At 45.7% G+C, this 18,624-nt stretch overlaps 2 protein-coding genes across 2 annotated transcripts in view; one reads left to right on the forward strand and one right to left on the reverse strand.

The window, feature by feature from the left end:
- LOC143275506 (beta-1,4-galactosyltransferase galt-1-like) overlaps window positions 1–243 on the reverse strand; it is a 35,979-nt gene extending 35,736 nt beyond the window's left edge. The window contains exon 1 of the mRNA XM_076579660.1: window positions 121–243. The gene's annotated coding sequence lies outside the window, so the exon portion shown is untranslated. The remainder of the gene's footprint in view (window positions 1–120) is intronic.
- Window positions 1–18,624, forward strand: part of LOC143275683 (propionyl-CoA carboxylase beta chain, mitochondrial-like) — a 127,509-nt gene that overhangs the window by 56,064 nt on the left and 52,821 nt on the right. The gene's annotated exons all lie outside the window — the stretch shown is intronic.

Below are 18,624 nucleotides of genomic sequence, written 5' to 3' on the forward strand. Positions count from 1 at the left end.
GAGAGAGAGAGAGGGAAAAGGAAAATGGAAAGAAAGAAAAAACCACCCACAAGTGGCAGTGTTTACTCCACAACAAATATTATGTAACAACAGCTATATCTCGTTCGAACCCACTCTCACCTGTTATACGTTCACAATTATATCAAGTGTTGACACTCGCAACAACACAGAACCAGCCCTTCGTTCCAAGTGGGTATGAAGGGAGGCGATCCACACTGATACACACACCTTGCGCTCTTTCTCGCAGCACGCTTTGAAATGAGGAAGGAAGGAAGGAACAGCCCCCCCCCCCCCCCCCCTTCCCTCCCGATATTTCGATGACGTTTCGGGCCGTCTGCAATTCAAGGCAGAAGTGCACACACACACACACACACACACACTCGCTCACGGTGCGGGGTCAAAAACAACTCCGTCTTCAGTTTGTTCCTTTCTCCGTCTGCGTCAGTGGGCTGCGTCTGCCGCTTTCATTCGAAAGTAGAAGTGGGCGTGTTCGGTGCATGGCGATTTTTACCTAGCCATGTAATCAGCCACACTCGAGTTTTCATGGGGGTAGTTTGTTCCTTCTTGTTCCATTTTCCATTCCGTTCTTTTCTTCTTTTTCCCCCCCTTTTTTCTTCTTCTTTCCATTCCCCTTTGATGTTAGGCGTCCGTACGTCAGTCTCGAGAGACAATACGTATGCAGTTGCACTGTGGATGGTGAGTGATACAGCGTCGGATCATGTGGCTGGACAGACCAACAGGGGAGTGACAATCCCTCCCACACTGCACACAGGTGGTCTGACGCTGGCCTTTCTGTCTATATGGCTCTGGGGCTTTCTCACCAGTCTCTTTGCCTCTGTAGGCTTGACAAGCGTCTGCTGACTCTTTTCAAAGGGTCTCTTCCCCCTGTATACCCCATGTCTTCCAGAGGGAAGAAAGTCCTCGCCGTTATTTGCTTTGTCCATCGGTGGAAAAGCTGGATGCCATTCAGCGTAGAGAAGAGATGACACGACTGTCTGCCTGTCTGTCTCAATTTCTGTCTTGCTGTCTTGGTTTTGTACTTTTGTTGGATGACATGATCGTTCATAGTTATAAGTGAATGGTTTACTGATGTTCACACCCCTTCAAATGGAGCTTTATCCTTAAACTGAATAGATTCCATTCAGTTCTCCTGCTCTCTGTCTTTCTTTTCTCCCTCCCCCTCTTTCTCTCTGATGGAGAAGAGCAGAGTATGGTGGGTTGGATTATTTTGAAACCTTTCATACTTGATCCCGCTGGGGTTAAATTTTGTTGGGGGGCAAAATGATACCTCACAACATGGAGGCGCTGGTTGGTTGGCCGCGGGGAAGTGCAAAGGGTCCGCGAATGGAACTGATGGGCTGGGGTGGCCGTATCAACTTCAGCTGATTTCTCTATCACCCACACCCTGCTCTCTTGGAAACTGGTCGGCAACTGCTCTCTCCTTTTTTTTTTTTTTCTTTTAATAATATTCAGCCAGTACCCTGGATGGAGGGAGGGTGATAGTGTCGTATAGCTCTGCAGTTGATTTCAGTATTCATGCTCCCTCCTTTTTATTTTTTTTAATTTATTATTTATTTATTCATGTATTCATTTTTACTGCAACTCCACCTGTCCACAACTCTCTCTCTCTCTATGTATATATATATATATATATATATATATATATATATATATATATATATATATCGCAGTTTATATTCCCCTTTCTCTCTCACCGATTCAAAATATTGCGCACATCATTTACCGCTGGGGTTAATTTTTTCCATGAGGCAGAACAATACCGCTACTACACCTTCGAAATAGATTTATTTATTTACTTAAAAGTCCGCGTGCTGCACCCACTGGTTGGTCGTAGGTGAAGTCCTGAAAGGTTTGCGATGCGAACTGACAGAGGTGGATGGCAGTATCAATTTCAGATGACTTCTCTGCCACCCCCTCCACTCATATGGAAACCTCCCGTCTCTCTGTCTGTCTGTCTGTCTCTCTCTCTCTTCTTTTTGTTTCTGTCCTTTTTTTTTTTCTTTTTAATCTTCAGTACCTTGGTTAGTTTGAGGCGTCGTGGCAGAATCAGCTGGATGTTGGACCGTTGATTCAGTGTTCACCAGTGAACAGAGTTCGAGGCCCCGTACGTTTCGGCATGGTGTTGTGTCCTTTGGAAAGACACTTTACTTTCGATTTTCCTAACTCCGCCTCACAGGTGTGAATGGGAACCTGGCGTAGGTTGGGATAGGTTAATATGGCGGAACGACTGGCACAGTGGATGTGAATTGACTGCCTCTTTGGCCGTAAAAGACTGTGGGACATTCAACATTTTAATCTTTGATTTTGTTGGTGTTGCTTGGTTATGCAGTTTTCTGTGTTCATGCCCTGTTTTTTTGTGTGTTTTTTTTGTTGTTGGTGGTGTGTGTTTTTTTGTTGTTCTTTTTTTTGTTTATGTTTTTTTGTTTTTTTTAAATTTTCTCCCTTCCATTAATCGTCAGTGTTTTCCAGTGTTCTCTCTCTCTCTCTCTCTCTCTCTCTCTCTCTCTGTCTCTCTCTCTCTCTCTCTCTGTCTCTCTGCCTCTTTGTTTGCCCATCTGTCTCCCTGACACTTTCTCTGTCTCTCTCCCATCTTCTTTTTCTTCTCTCTCTGTCTGTCTCTTACTCTCACCCTCTCTCATTCTCTCTCAGTCTCTCTGTTTATCTCCTCTCCTCCCCCCGCTCCCCTCACACTTACCCTTTCAGAGGGGATTCGTAACCTATACTGAATGAGGTTTTTGTTCATTCATACATTCTTTCTCTGGTACTCCTTTGTATTTGAATTTAAAAAGAAAAAGAAAAAATAAACCCTTTCTTTTCGAAAACACACTTCCAGTCCTCCCGTGAAATAGTGAATTGAGTGGAGGAGTTGTCGGTGTAAAATATCTGTGAAGGTTCGAGAAGCGTTTGGTGTCTTCATGTCAGTACGTTGCTGGAGTTTGTTGGGACCTTTGATTCCGGCATGCAAAGTGAGAATCACTAACACTCTCTTGGTTCTCTCGACTCTCTCTCTCTCTCTCTCTCTCTCTCTCTCTCACACACACACACACACACACAAGAAAACCCACCATATATATTCCTCTTTATCTCTGTCTTAAACCCTTTTTGTGTCTGCCCTTCTTCTCAGTCTCTCTCTCCCTCCGCCTCTCCCTCCAACTCGCTGCCCTCTCTCTCTCCCGCTTTATATCTCCCTCCTCCTGCCCCCTCTCCCTCCCTCCCTCCCCCCCACTCTTTTTCTCTCTCTGTCTCAGATCTTTACACCATAAAACAAAACGAAACAAAACAAAAACAAAAAGAAGAATCATATATTCGGATCTCTTCTCTATGTCACTGATCATGAAGAGATCAGTAAGGTGTCCAAAGGCAGTGTCAGTCACGAACAGCAGGTGTTTGAGGCGTTTGAAGTTGGCCGTGTTGTTGGTGGTGAACTTTTGAGATCGTGAGAATGGGGAGATCTGTGGGGATTCCTGCATAGAGACCCTGTGTGTGTGTGTGTGTGTGTGTGTGTGTGTTGTTGTTGGCTGGCTGCCTGGTCGTACCTTCCTGTTCATGCTTAATCTGTTTCTTTCTTCTGGGGGAAGGAAATCCTCTGCATCCTGCTTGCTTCTTCTAGTTCTGGTTTTTGGTTCTGGTTCTTCTTCTTATATTTTTCATTGATTGTGAGCGGCGTGAGTGTAGCACGAACCCAAGGGGTGTGGTTGTGTGTGTGTGTGTGTGTGTGTGTGTGTGTTTTGTTTCAAACTGTCATGCATGGCCTGCCCCCTTTTTTTTTCTCCTTCTAACCCCCCTCATCACATCCTCTCTTCTGCTTCCGCGGCTCCCCACCCCCACCACCTGCACCACCCTGCCTGGGCGCTTGCACACACATGCACGCGCAAACATTCACGCTCATACATATATAATACATATACACACACCTCTACTCCTCTCTCCCTCCACGGCAAGACTCCCGCTGTTGTTTCTTCATCTTCTTTCTTTTCTTTCATTCTTTTACTTTTTTTTTAGTACATGTGGGACACCCATGGGGACACAGAAGCAGCGTGGCGGAGTTGTTGGCTGTTGATAGATGTCTGTTTTCTTCACTCGATGCCCCCCCCCCCCCCCCGCCCCCCTGCATCAACACACTTCCCTTCTGACCTCTGTAGTGCTCTTCCCTCTGCTCCTATGTATGTCCCTCTGTCTGTCTGCCCTCCTTGTACCGTGAGGTGACGGGGCAGTACTGCACGTGAATCGCGGCTCCCAGTGCATGGTACCACAGCAGCTCACACACACACACACACACACACACACACACACACACACACACACACACTCACACATATGTGTATATATATATATACAAACACGCGCGCGCGCGCGCGCGCGCACGCACGCATGCATGGACACACGGACGGCCACACACACGCGCACAAACACACTCACACCAAACACTTGCGTGCGTATACACATGCGCTCTCTCTCTCTCTCTCACACACACACAGACACAGACACACACACACACACACACACACACACACACACAACGCACGCATGGACACATGCATGGACACACACGTGCACGCGCACACACACGCACACACACACACACACACACACACACACACACACACACACACACACACACACACACACACACACACCTACTTCGGCCCTCCGTCGACAGATGCCCTCACCGGACATCTGGGGAATAACAAAGAAAGAAAGGTGAAGGTCTTTGATAGATCGTCACAGGCTGGGACACCTCTCACCCCCGGCCCCCTCCACACACACCGCCACCACCACCACCACCACCACCCTAGCACACACACCTCCTCTTTCCCTCCCTTGACACCCACTTTTTTTTTTTTTTTTTTTCTACTACTACTACTACTACAACATGTCAGACAAGTTGAAGAGAAGAACCATCATGGGTAAAGCGGTACAGTGAGTATCCCATGGGGAGAGGAACAAGGTGGCGGAGTAGTTGGCCGTTGATAGATGTCTGTTGTCTCCCCCTGCATCAACACAACGCCCTTCAGACCTCTTCCCTGTCTGTCTGTCTGTCTGTCCTCCATGTATCGGGGACACAGGGCAGTGCTGCACGTGACACGCGGCAAAGAAAGCTAGAAAAGAAGTGTGTGCATGTGATGGATCTCAGTACATGATACGGAGTCGCTCTCTGTCTCTGTCTCTCTGTGTGTCTCTGTCTCTGCCTCTGTCTCTGTCACTCTGTCTCTGTCTCTCTCTCTCTGTTTGGATGTGTATAATATGTGGGTGTCCTGTGTATGACTGTATATGTGTCTGTTGTGTGTGTTGTGTGCGCACGTACATGACTGTGTGTGTGTGGCTATATATATATATATGTGTGTGTGTGTGTATATATATATATTTGTGTGTGTCTGTGTGTGTGTGTGTTGTGTAGTACACATATAGTGTGTTTGTGTCCGCGCAAGTTTGTGTGTGTGTGCGCGCGGGCGCGCCGCTTGTTGGGAGAGATCTGATGGAGCTTTGAGTGCGACTGCATGTTTTTTGGATGTAGTTTTGGCAAGTCTTGTGAGTGACGGCAGGCCCCGGGGGAGGGGGCGTGGAGGGGCATAGGGGGGAGGAGAGTTCGGGTGGTGTGTGCGGTAAAGATTAGAATGAGGTAGGGGTGCGCGCTGTTGGGGTGAGGGTGTGTGTGTATGTTTGTGTGTGTGAGGGGGGATGGGGGGGGGGACATGTGTGTGTGTGTGTGTGCGTGTGTGTGTGCGTGTGTGTACTTGTATGTGTGTTGCATTGTGGTTTGGATTCTGTCTCCGTCGTTACCGACATTTTCTGGCGATCCCTGGAATCAGCGCCATTGCAGACAGGACGTTTGTATATGGGTGTTGGATTATGACATTCAAACTTTTTTTTAAAATCAAGTTTATCTTGACTTCTAAAAGAAAGAAAAAAATGAGTCTGATAAAACCTGACAGTCCAGAGCAAGAACAAGATTTCAGGGGGAAAAACAGTTTTTTGGTTTGGTTTTGTTGACTGATCTCAACTTTTAACCCCCAAAGTCAAGGTCACATTGTGGACGGCTTGCCCCTTGCTTGGCCGTTGACCTCTGTGTCTCCAGAAGGGATGATGACGCCACCTGCAGTACTGTGTGGCACAGAAGGAGGAAAAAAAGGAAAGGAGATAACACTTCGTCGGAGGTGACTTCGGCTCACGTCTGCTTCGTGTTTTCTTCACCAACACACAGATCTACCACCGGTCTAACAACCACCAGAGGCAAGGCACGTGAATCCCGGAGTTGATGGTGTCTCTCTGGTGTCAGTACAGCCACACAACGTAAGAAAGAATGAATCAGCTGGATTTGTTTAGGGCGCGTGATGATTTAGAGCTTCGCAAAGATTGTGTGTTCACCCACACACACAAACAGGCAGAGACAAAAACAACAACAACAAAAAAAACAAAAACAAAAAAACAGAAAAAAAAGCAACTACAACAACAAAAACTACGAGGAAAATAATCAAATGCACACATTCTCTCTCTCTCTCTCTCTCTCTCTCTCTCTCTCTCTCAATATATATATATATATATATATATATATATATATATATATCAGTATCTGTGTGTGTGTGTGTGTGTGTGTGAGTCTGTCTCTCTCTGCGACTGATTTAGTTAGGGGGCGTGGGATGAGGCAGAGGGTGTACATGACTTTGGCTACCATTGACAGTAGCATCTGACAGTGAGAGAAAGCGTTTTTCTAATGTTCTCAGCGATCAAATTCCAAGGAGGATCAGTGTTGGCCTGTCTGTAGAACTACGTCCATAGAGGTTCTTTGTTACATCAACATGCACTGGGAGCACTACTTACTCACAGTATGAATTTGGTCAATGTTTTTGTTCCTGTTACTACCTGGGTTTATTCTTTATATATGTACACACACACACATCACACACACACACACACACACACACACACACACAGATATATATATATATATATAAATGCACTCAAGGCCTGACAAGCGCGTTGGATTATGCTGCTGGTCAGACGTATGCCAAGCAGATGTGGTGCAGCGTAATTGGATTTGTCCCAGCGCAGTGACACCCCCTTGAGAAACTGACACCGAATCTTGGGGAAGAGGAGGGGTGGGGAAAGGGGAATGTGGGAGGGAGGGGTGTGGCGTAGATATCAAACACTGCCAAGAGCTGATGATATCATCATGATCTAATCAGGCTGCCGTCTGCTGTACTGGGGAAACCGACAGCAGTCGCGCTGTCAATCACCCAGCAGGAGGTGCGGACGGGGGGGCAGAGGGGGGAGGAGGATGGGAGAGGGATAGGGATTTCGGGGGGATGGAGGGTGGGGGTTGGGAGGGCTTGAGATATGTGGGTGGGTCGTAGGGGTTCCACTTTGCTAGAAGCAGCGGTGAACCTTCTCGACAGCTGTAAAGCTTGGGGAAAGAAAAGTTGGGTTTTTTTAACTGGGGGTGACGAGTGTGTGGGTGGGGGTTGTTAATGAAGAGAAAAAGAAAAACAATAAAGAAGACAGAAAAAGAAGAAGAAACAAGAAAGCCCAGAGTTAAACTGGCGAAGACGAGAGATTTTGTGTGGAGGATGCTGATGACGACGACGACGATGATGATGATGATGATGAAGGAATTAAGTATCGTTAAAGAGGTTGGATGGATTGTCCAGAATTGGAGAAACAGGTTGGATGGAGAGAGGGATGGTGTGTGTGCGAGAGAGAGGGAGGGAGTGAGAGAGAGGGGGGGAGTGAGAGAGAGGGGGGGGGGCGAAATTATGTGTGTGCGTGCGCGTTTGTGCCTGCATTTGTTCTCTCTGTCTCCCTTCTCTCTCTCTCTCTCTCTCTCTCTCTCTCTCTCTCTCTCTCTCTCTCTCTCTTTTGGCTTTGTTGTTGTTTTTTAGGGACGGGTTGGGGAGGGGTGTGTGTAAATCAAGGAAGCGGAGAGATGTGGAAGTGATGTTGATGGCGAAATCAGACATCGTGAGGACGTAAAACCTGTCCGCCCTGTCAGGCACTCTGGGGTAGGGGTCTCGTCTCCATCTTGTTGGCTTGGGAAGCCCTCCTACCCCCGCTTTCCCGACAGCTGGGGATCACACACACACGCCACACATTTGCTGAGGAGAGAGAGAGGGAGAGAGAGAAGGGGGTGGTAGATTGGAGACACCGTAATGAGAGGTAGAGCTAGAGAGTTGGACGAGTTAGGCAGGGATTTAAAAAAAAAATTAAAAAAATTGAGGTCCCATGGCCATAGAGGCATTGGATTTCTTTTCACTGTGTCCAGGGCTGTCACGAGCCAGTTGCATTGCTTGGTTCTAACTTTTTGACAGTTACACGTGACTAAATGCCTACGTTGAGCGAACTACGCCATTGGTCAGTTCCATACCACACAGTTAGTAGCGGGTTACGACCATACTAGGCTGTTCCGTCCGAGCAATGCAACTGGCTCCAGAACAGGAAGGCGGGGTCCAGTCCTCTCCTTGACATTTCCCAACCGAAGTCAGGTTCCCATTGACACCTAGGTGGAGTGAGGAAAGTCGAACAAGTAATTTGTATTTGTATTGAATTTATATTTTTTATCACAACAGATTTCTCTGTGTGAAATTCGGGCTGCTCTCCCCAGGGAGAGCGCGTCGCTATACTACAGCGCCACCCATTTTTTTGGTATTTTTTCCTGCGTGCAGTTTTATTTGTTTTTTCTATCGAAGTGTTTTTTTCTGCATAATTTTGCCAGGAACAACCCTTTTGTTGCCGTGGGTTCTTTTACGTGCGCTAACTGCATGCTGCACACGGGACCTCGGTTTATCGTCTCATCCGAATGACTAGCGTCCAGACCACCACTCAAGGTCTAGTGGAGGGGGGAGAAAATATCGGCGGCCGAGCCGTGATTCGAACCAGCGCGCTCAGATTCTCTCGGCGCTTCCTAGGCGGACGCGTTACCTGGCCATCACTCCACATGTGCCTTTCCCTAAGGACACAACATCATGCCGAAATGTGGCTCGAACCCTGTTCACTGGCGGACACTGGGTCCAGCAGTTGAACGCCTGACCAATTCTGCCACGGCGCCTCCCTGAGAAAACTAAAGCAGAAAAAAAAGGGAAAAATATGGGTGGCACTGCACTGTTTCACGCGCTCTCCCCGGGGAGAACAGTTTGAATCTCACACAGAGAAATCTGTTGGGACAAAAAGTAATGCAATATTGTAATATTCACAAATTCCTAGATATGATAAATAGTATAGTTCCAGTTTTGGAATAATTTGGTTGTGTAAACTCAGTTAGAAGCTTCATAAGAGAAAAAGAACATTGTATTAGATAGCGACGATCAGAATGGAGCGAATTATAATAAAGCTTATCATTATGGAAAAAGCCCGAGGGAAACACATATCTTTTATCGATTATGATATATTAATTGGAAGCCACTACTGGGTTTCAAACATTCGCTGGAGAGAGAGAGAGGGGGGGGGGGGGGGGGGGAGAGGGAGAGAAAGAGACAGAGAAAGAGAGTGCTTGTGTCTTTGGGAAAAGAATGTAGCAGTGGGGCTGTGTGTTTTAGCGTGCACTCGCGTGTTCATGCGTTAAAGAAAAACAGTGATGGTGGCTGTGATAATCTTGAGACTGGCTATACGGATTTCAAATCTTTTTAGGGTTCCCAACCCTCCCCCCCCCCCAGCCCCCCAGCCGCCCACCGTCCCCCTCCCCCCCCCCCCCCCTCTCTCTCTCTCTCTCTCTCTCTCTCTCTGTATGCGATCTCTCTTGCAACATCCCTCAGTCGTCATTTTCCTAGTGGAAACATTTAAAAGCCTGCACTTTCTTTCCATTCCACGAACTATCTTCACTGTGCGGAATGTTGGTCGTGCATTCATCTTCGCTCGCATGCCTGCCCATACCAGCAACTGGAATAACACATGTGTTGATGATAATTATCAAAAATGCACCAGAGAAAGGAAAAAGCAAAACCAGAAATGCCACAACGAAACAACAGCAGCAGCAGTATAGGAAATGTACCACAAATGGAAAAGAGAGAGCAAGATCCGAATTGCCGCAGACGAAGAAAGAATAAAACATCAGATTCAAATACCACAAAGTGGCCTTTTTAGGGCTGATGACCCGTCACTTCTTAAAACCATTTGTTACGACGGGCGCAATAGCCGAGTGGTTAAAGTGGTGGACTTTCAGTCTGAGGGTCCCGGGTTCGAATCTCGGCAACGGCACCTAGTGGGTAAAGGGTGGAGATTTTTCCGATCTCCCAGGTCAACACATGTGCAGATCTGCTAGTGCCTGAACCCCCTTCGGGTGTATACGCAAGCAGAAGATCAAATACGCACGTTAATTTCCTGTAAGCCATGTCAACGTTTGGTGGGTTATGGAAACAAGAACATACCCAGCTTGCACCCCCCCGAATTCGGAGTATGGCTGCCTACATGGCGGGGTAAAAAACGGTCATACACGTAAAAGCCTACTCGTATACATACGAGTGAACGTGGGAGTTGCAGCCCACGAACGAAGAAGAAGAAGAAGAAAACCAGTTGAAGAGAACTCAAAATAGTGTTGAAAAGTGAAATCAAAAGAGCATTAAAAAGAAAGGTTTTTTCACGTCTCGCCCAGTCCACGTAAAATTAAGTAAGTAAAATGTTTCGAAAATAACGTAAAAAGACCAATTCGAATACCCACGCCTGTTTCAATCCACGTAAGAATTTAAACCCAGTTTGAAACAACTGAAGAACAGGATCAGGAATGCCTTTAAAAGAAAAAAAAAAGAAAAAAAAAAAAAGGACATCAGATCATAACCATGTTGTAGTGAAGAGACAATGAACCCTTGAGGAGAACAGATATGCCACGAGGGAAGAAGTGTCAAGAAAAAGTGTGAAGGACGGAAGACGAAGGCTGATCTGCGTGAACCATCATGACAACGCCGAAGTTTGCAGAGCGTTCAGAATTTCCCTAAGTTTACACTTACTCCAAAAGCTTATGGAAATTACAAAATGGATACCTTTTGTTGTAAACAAGCAATCCACAACAAAACAATGTTTTCAAATGGATGAATATACCTAAAAAAAATATGTTTATTTTATTTTTGCTACGTACAAAAAGAGAAAAAAGGAGAAAAATCCAGAAATACCGTGTATATGTGTGGGTTCGTCTGTTCGAATGCGCGCGCAGCAAGAGTGAATGCGAAGTTGGAAGAGAAGATAGGGCGAAATATAACAGTGGGTGTTTCGTATGGCTTGACCATTTTCATCAAACATTCAGTTTACCCGGGTTGTAAATTGTTTGTTGGTTTTCATCAAGTTCTGTGGAATGTTGGCATTTGAACACATTTTCGTGCTTTTCTTGTTTTTGTTGTTTTTTGTTGGTTGGTGTGTGTGTGTGTGTGTGTGTGTGTGTGTGTGTGTGTGTGTGTGTGTGTGTGTGCATTTATTATTTCAATCAGAAATTCAGACATAAACTAGAAGTGTATAAAAAAAAGATTAAAAAAAAGAGAAAGATATGCTCATGTTATCGATGACCTTATCTGGAGTGCATCTCTGTTTTTGTCTGTCTGTCTGTCTGTATGTCTGTCTTCTCTCTCTCTCTCTCTCTCTCTCTCTCTCTCTCTCTCTCTCTCTCTCTCTCTCTCTCTCTCTCTCTCTCTTTGTCCCACCACTGTCTTGCATTCGTGTGTGTGTGTTTGTGTGTGTGCGTGTGCGCGTGTTTGTGCATGCAGTTGCGTGTGCGGACGTGTGTTCTGTACATACATATGTTGACATGAATATCAGTGCAAATAATATGTAATGGTTTTGGAAAAAGAAAAAAAAATGAATAGAGCGTGAGGTGGAAAGACGCCTGGGCAGGGGAAAAGTATATTGGAGTCATTCGGGCGCCTTGAGACAGAGACAGAGACAGACAGACAGAGAGATGGTTCACTGAGAGACAGACAGACAGAGACACGGGGAGCAGTGATTTACTGTTATCATTTCTCCCTCCACCCCCCTCCCCACGGCCCTCACGCCAAGTGCTACACACCCAAAGGCAAACGGCACTATATTACCTCAACCGTCATGAGCAACATACATAGTGTACAGCCACGGCACCACCACTTCACTACCATCTGACGACGATGTTATCGTCGGTATCATCGGGTCTGTCCTCCTTCATCTTTTTCACGTATGGAGGATGGCTTTCTGGCGGGCGTCCTGTGCTAGCTGGCATCCTGTACTTCTCCCCCCTCCCCCTACCTCTCCCCCTCCCTTCTTCATTGGCAAGCAGGTTTTTTGGTTAGTTTTGTTGATTTTCACAACGCATTATGTAGTCTCTCGCAGCAGATGTGAATGACAATAATAATATTATTATGGTGGGGTTGATGATGATGATTGTTGTTGTTCTTCTTCTTATTGTTATTGTTATTATTACTACCTTCATTGCCAGTATTATTTTTGTCCTTTTTATATTAATTTCTTAACGGTTGTGTAAAAACGATTTTTTTTAACATTTGATGTAAACAGAACGTTTTCTTCTTAAAGTGTCAGAAACATTACAGGACTGGCCAAGAGAAAGGTATGGGCCAAAACATGTGATTTGCATGATACGTTTTAGACAGTGACGTACAGTATAAGCGGAACGAGAGAGTGGGTTTAGTGTGTCTTTGTTACTGGGGAGCGTTTGCGGATATGTTGTTATGCTCTGTGTATTATTCTAGCCATCAGTTCTTCTTCTTTTTTTTTTCTCTCCATTCTTCATTCCGTCTTATTTTTCGTGTTTTCTTCTTGTTCTTGTTCTTCTTCTTTCCCCTCTGTCCTCCCTTCCTTTTTTCCTTCCTTCTTCCCTTTCCTCATTTCCTGCTTTTCTTCTTTCCTCTTCTTTCCTCTTCTTCTTCCTTTCCCATTCTTTCCTTCCTTCATTAATTCATTCTTTCTTCCCTCACTTCCTTTCGTCCGTCCATCCTTCCTCTCCCTGGCCCTCATTTCCTCCTGTTAAAGTGATAACATTAGTGTTGCTCCAACTTCCCAAAAATGTAGGGCGTGTTTTTCACTGTGCTTGATATTTTCTGATAGTATCTCATGGGTCTTGGGAGCTGATTTAACAGTATGTGGATGTAACAGCTGCGCGCGCGCACGCACGTGGTTGTGTTTACGTGTGAGGGAGAGGGATGAGAGTGGGAGAGACAGTGACAGAGACAGGCAGAGGGAGACGGACCGACAACAGACACACAGAGAAAGAAACAGAGACAGACCAATACAGAGAGACAGAGACATAAGAGAGGGGGGAGGGACGGTTAGATCGCCCAAGTGAAGAGATATGCACTTTTTGCCTTTATGAGCACCCCTACCCCTTCCTCCTTCACACACACACATACACACACACGCGCGCGCATTCAGTATAGATGTGTGATAAAGAGGAGCCGCATGCTGTTTGTGTGTGTGATAAGGATCATGCAGACTTCTCTATCTTCCCATTGAGTTTAGTTCTTCTTTATCTGATTTTCTTTTGCATCACTTTTCTTCGTATTTTATTTGAATATTTACTTCTTTCTTTCTTTTCACCTCTTTTATTCTTGTTTGTGTGTGTGTGTGTGTGTGTGTGTGTGTGTGTGTGTTTGTTTGTTTGTTTTTTTGTTTGTTTTTTTTTGTTGTTGTTGTTTTGTTTTTTCATCTTCCCATTTTGTTTATCCGTCATTTTTGTTTTTTGTGCTTCTCTTTTCTTATTTTGTTTGAATAATTCCTTTTCTTTCTTATTTCTTTCTTTCTCTCTTTATTTCGTGCATACTGTTTTTCTTTCTTTTTTCTTTCTTTATCATCCGATTTCGTTTATTTGTTTGTCATTTTATTTCCTTGTACTGTACTTCTCTCTCTTCGTGTTTCATTTTGTTTCTTTTTCTTTCGTTCATTCTTTCTTCGCGTTATTTATTTGTTTATTTGTTGGACGATTTTTTTTATCTACCAGCTCCCCACCACCACCACCCCTCGCCCCCTCCATTCCTTCCATCCTTCCTTCCTTTCTGTCTTTCTTTCGGGTTTTGTTTTTGTACTTTCTTTCTTTCTTTCTTTCATTCTTTCTTCTTTTTAAAAAAAAATCTTTTCTTCTCACGTTTTTTGTTGGGATCTTATGTTTTTGTTACACTCTTCATTTATCTAAGATATTTTGGTTTCCCATACTTACATTCTTTTTGTCCATTTCTTTTACCCTTTCTCCCTTTTCCAGTCCCCCACCCCACCCCCACCCCCACCCCCGCCAGTAATCCCTTTCCCCCATTTCTTACAGTTTCTATTTACGCGGATGCAGAGCTTTTTATTTCTTTTGCTTTTTTTCGTAGTTGTTGCTTCTTTTTTTCCCCCATCATAGTAAGCAATCAGTTAAAAGAAAACTACGTTGGTGGGGCCAGGTAAAAAAAAAGATCCATAGGCCTTGCTGAGACAATTCTCCAAGGGAGGGAGACGGAGGGGAATACCCCCTAGCCCCCACACCTCCAAAAAGAAGATTAATTGATTAAAAAAAACACAAAAAAACAAAAAACAAACGACAACGAAAAACAAAACCGATGGATTGACAGCATTGCAGAATGGACGGAGGAGCCCGTTTGCAGATACACTGGCTTTTGACACACAAGTCACAGTTCTTCAGTGCTGCGCCCCAGTAACTCTCCACAGAGTTGGGGAAGAAGGGGAAGAGAGGGCGGGCATCCACCAGGTCTCTTTCGGAAAGGCTTAAAAATATTAAAAATTAAAACAAGACGAAAAAGCCTTTTGACAGGGATCACACACAGTCCCCCAACTTTTGTCAGCTGTAACAAGGAGTGTGATGAATTTACTGATCCAGTTATTGGATTTTATTTCTCCCCTTCTGTTGATGAATTATGTGGGCTGTGTGTGTTTCAGTATATCTTGTTCACCTTCTGAGGTGGTTGTCTGGAGTGTAAAAGTTTGTTGTTGTTTTTTTCGGTGTGTGCGGGGATAGGGTATTTTTGTACGTGAGTGTGTGGTTTTGGGTTTACTGATGTGATTTGTATTTGTATTTCTTTTTATCACAACAGATTTCTCTGTGTGAAATTCGGGCTGCTCTCCCCAGGGAGAGCGCGTCGCTACACTACAGCGCCACCCTCTTTTTTTTCTTTTTTTTTTCCCCCTGCGTGCAGTTTTATTTGTTTTTCCTATCGAAGTGGATTTTTTTCTACAGGATTTTGCCAGGAACAACCATTTTGTTGCCGTGGGTTCTTTTACGTGCGCTAGGTTCATGCTGCACTCGGGACATCGGTTTATCGTCTCATCAGAATGACTAGCGTCCAGACCACCACTCAAGGTCTAGTGGAGGGGGAGAAAATATCGACAGCTGAGCCGTGATTCGAACCAGCGCGCTCAGATTCTCTCGCTTCCTATGCGGACGCGTTACCTCTTGACCATCACTTTATGTTATTGGCCTTTGCTCTGGAGGTTTCGTGATTTTGATGTTGGTTTTCGTCTGAATGTGGTCGCTTTATACCAGTGGCCCCGCCCCACCCCCACTCCCACACCCACACTACCTTCTTGTTTTTGTGTCTCGATTTCAATTTGTCTGTTTCTGTCACTGTCTGTCCCCGTAAATGTCTGTCTCTACACTCGCCCGTGATGTCTGTCTCTACACTCTCCCATGATGTCTCCCCATGATGTCTGTCTCTTCACTCTCCCGTTATGTCTGTCTCTACACTTTCCCCATGATGTCTGTCTCTACACTCGCCCATGATGTCTGTCTCTACACTCTCCCGTTATGTCTGTCTCTACACTCTCCCGTTATGTCTGTCTCTACACTCTCCCATGATGTCTGTCTCTACACTCTCCCGTTATGTCTGTCTCTACACTCTCCCATGATGTCTGTCTCTACACTCTCCCATGATGTCTGTCTCTACACTTTCCCGTTATGTCTGTCTCTACACTCTCCCGTTATGTCTGTCTCTACACTCTCCCGTTATGTCTGTCTCTACACTCTCCCGTTATGTCTGTCTCTACACTTTCCCCATGATGTCTGTCTCTACACTCTCCCATGATGTCTGTCTCTACACTCTCCCGTTATGTCTGTCTCTACACTCTCCCATGATGTCTGTCTCTACACTCTCCCCATGATGTCTGTCTCTACACTCTCCCGTTATGTCTGTCTCTACACTCTCCCGTTATGTCTGTCTCTACACTTTCCCCATGATGTCTGTCTCTACACTCTCCCGTTATGTCTGTCTCTACACTCTCCCGTTATGTCTGTCTCTACACTCTCCCATGATGTCTGTCTCTACACTTTCCCGTTATGTCTGTCTCTACACTCTCCAGTTATGTCTGTCTCTACACTTTCCCCATGATGTCTGTCTCTACACTCTCCAGTTATGTCTGTCTCTACACTCGCCCATGATGTCTGTCTCTACACTCTCCCCATGATGTCTGTCTCTACACTTTCCCCATGATGTCTGTCTCTACACTCTCCATGATGTCTGTCTCTACACTCTCCCATGATGTCTGTCTCTACACTCTCCCGTTATGTCTGTCTCTACACTTTCCCCATGATGTCTCCCCATGATGTCTGTCTCTACACTCTCCCCATGATGTCTGTCTCTACACTCTCCCCATGATGTCTGTCTCTACACTCTCCATGATGTCTGTCTCTACACTCTCCCGTTATGTCTGTCTCTACACTCTCCGTTATGTCTGTCTCTACACTATCCCCATGATGTCTGTCTCTACACTCGCCCATGATGTCTGTCTCTACACTCTCCCGTTATGTCTGTCTCTACACTCTCCCATGATGTCTGTCTCTACACTCTCCCATGATGTCTGTCTCTACACTCTCCAGTTATGTCTGTCTCTACACTCTCCCGTTATGTCTGTCTCTACACTCTCCCATGATGTCTGTCTCTACACTTTCCCCATGATGTCTGTCTCTTCACTCTCCCATGATGTCTGTCTCTACACTCTCCCATGATGTCTGTCTCTACACTTTCCCCATGATGTCTGTCTCTACACTCTCCCATGATGTCTGTCTCTACACTCTCCCAGGATGTCTGTCTCTACACTCTCCCATGATGTCTGTCTCTCCACTCTCCCGTTATGTCTGTCTCTCCACTCTCCCATGATGTCTGTCTCTCCACTCTCCCGTTATGTCTGTCTCTCCACTCTCCCGTTATGTCTGTCTCTTCACTCTCCCATGATGTGTGTCTCTACACTCTCCAGTTATGTCTGTCTCTTCACTCTCCCATGATGTGTGTCTCTACACTCTCCAGTTATGTCTGTCTCTACACTTTCCCCATGATGTCTGTCTCTTCACTCTCCCATGATGTCTGTCTCTTCACTCTCCCATGATGTCTGTCTCTTCACTCTCCCATGATGTGTGTCTCTACACTCTCCCATGATGTCTGTCTCTACACTCTCTATACTATCCAATGATGTCTGTCTCTACACTCTCTATACTATCCAATGATGTGTGTCTCTACACTCTCCCATGATGTCTGTCTCTACACTCTCCCATGATGTGTGTCTCTACACTCTCCCGTTATGTCTGTCTCTACACTCTCCCATGATGTGTGTCTCTACACTCTCCCGTTATGTCTGTCTCTACACTCGCCCATGATGTCTGTCTCTACACTCTCCCCATGATGTCTGTCTCTACACTTTCCCCATGATGTCTGTCTCTACACTCTCCCGTTATGTCTGTCTCTACACTCTCCCAGGATGTCTGTCTCTCCACTCTCCCGTTATGTCTGTCTCTCCACTCTCCCATGATGTCTGTCTCTCCACTCTCCCGTTATGTCTGTCTCTTCACTCTCCCGTTATGTCTGTCTCTACACTCTCCCAGGATGTCTGTCTCTACACTCTCCCATGATGTCTGTCTCTCCACTCTCCCGTTATGTCTGTCTCTCCACTCTCCCATGATGTCTGTCTCTCCACTCTCCCGTTATGTCTGTCTCTTCACTCTCCCATGATGTATGTCTCTACACTCTCCCGTTATGTCTGTCTCTACACTCTCCCATGATGTCTGTCTCTACACTCTCCCGTTATGTCTGTCTCTCCACTCTCCCATGATGTCTGTCTCTCCACTCTCCCGTTATGTCTGTCTCTTCACTCTCCCATGATGTATGTCTCTACACTCTCCCGTTATGTCTGTCTCTCCACTCTCCCATGATGTCTGTCTCTACACTCTCCCGTTATGTCTGTCTCTCCACTCTCCCATGATGTCTGTCTCTCCACTGTCCCGTTATGTCTGTCTCTTCACTCTCCCATGATGTATGTCTCTACACTCTCCCGTTATGTCTGTCTCTACACTCTCCCATGATGTCTGTCTCTCCACTCTCCCGTTATGTCTGTCTCTACACTCTCCCATGATGTCTGTTTCTACACTTTCCCCATGATGTCTGTCTCTTCACTCTCCCGTTATGTCTGTCTCTACACTCTCTATACTCTCCAATGATGTCTGTCTCTACACTTTCCCCATGATGTCTGTCTCTACACTCTCCCATGATGTCTGTCTCTACACTTTCCCCATGATGTCTGTCTCTACACTCTCCCATGATGTCTGTCTCTACACTCTCCCGTTATGTCTGTCTCTACACTCTCCCGTTATGTCTGTCTGTACACTCTCCCATGATGTCTGTCTCTACACTCTCCCATGATGTCTGTCTCTACACTCTCCCGTTATGTCTG

This window comes from Babylonia areolata, chromosome 30 (assembly GCF_041734735.1).
Source record: "Babylonia areolata isolate BAREFJ2019XMU chromosome 30, ASM4173473v1, whole genome shotgun sequence".
Classification (NCBI taxonomy): Eukaryota; Metazoa; Mollusca; class Gastropoda; order Neogastropoda; family Buccinidae; genus Babylonia; species Babylonia areolata.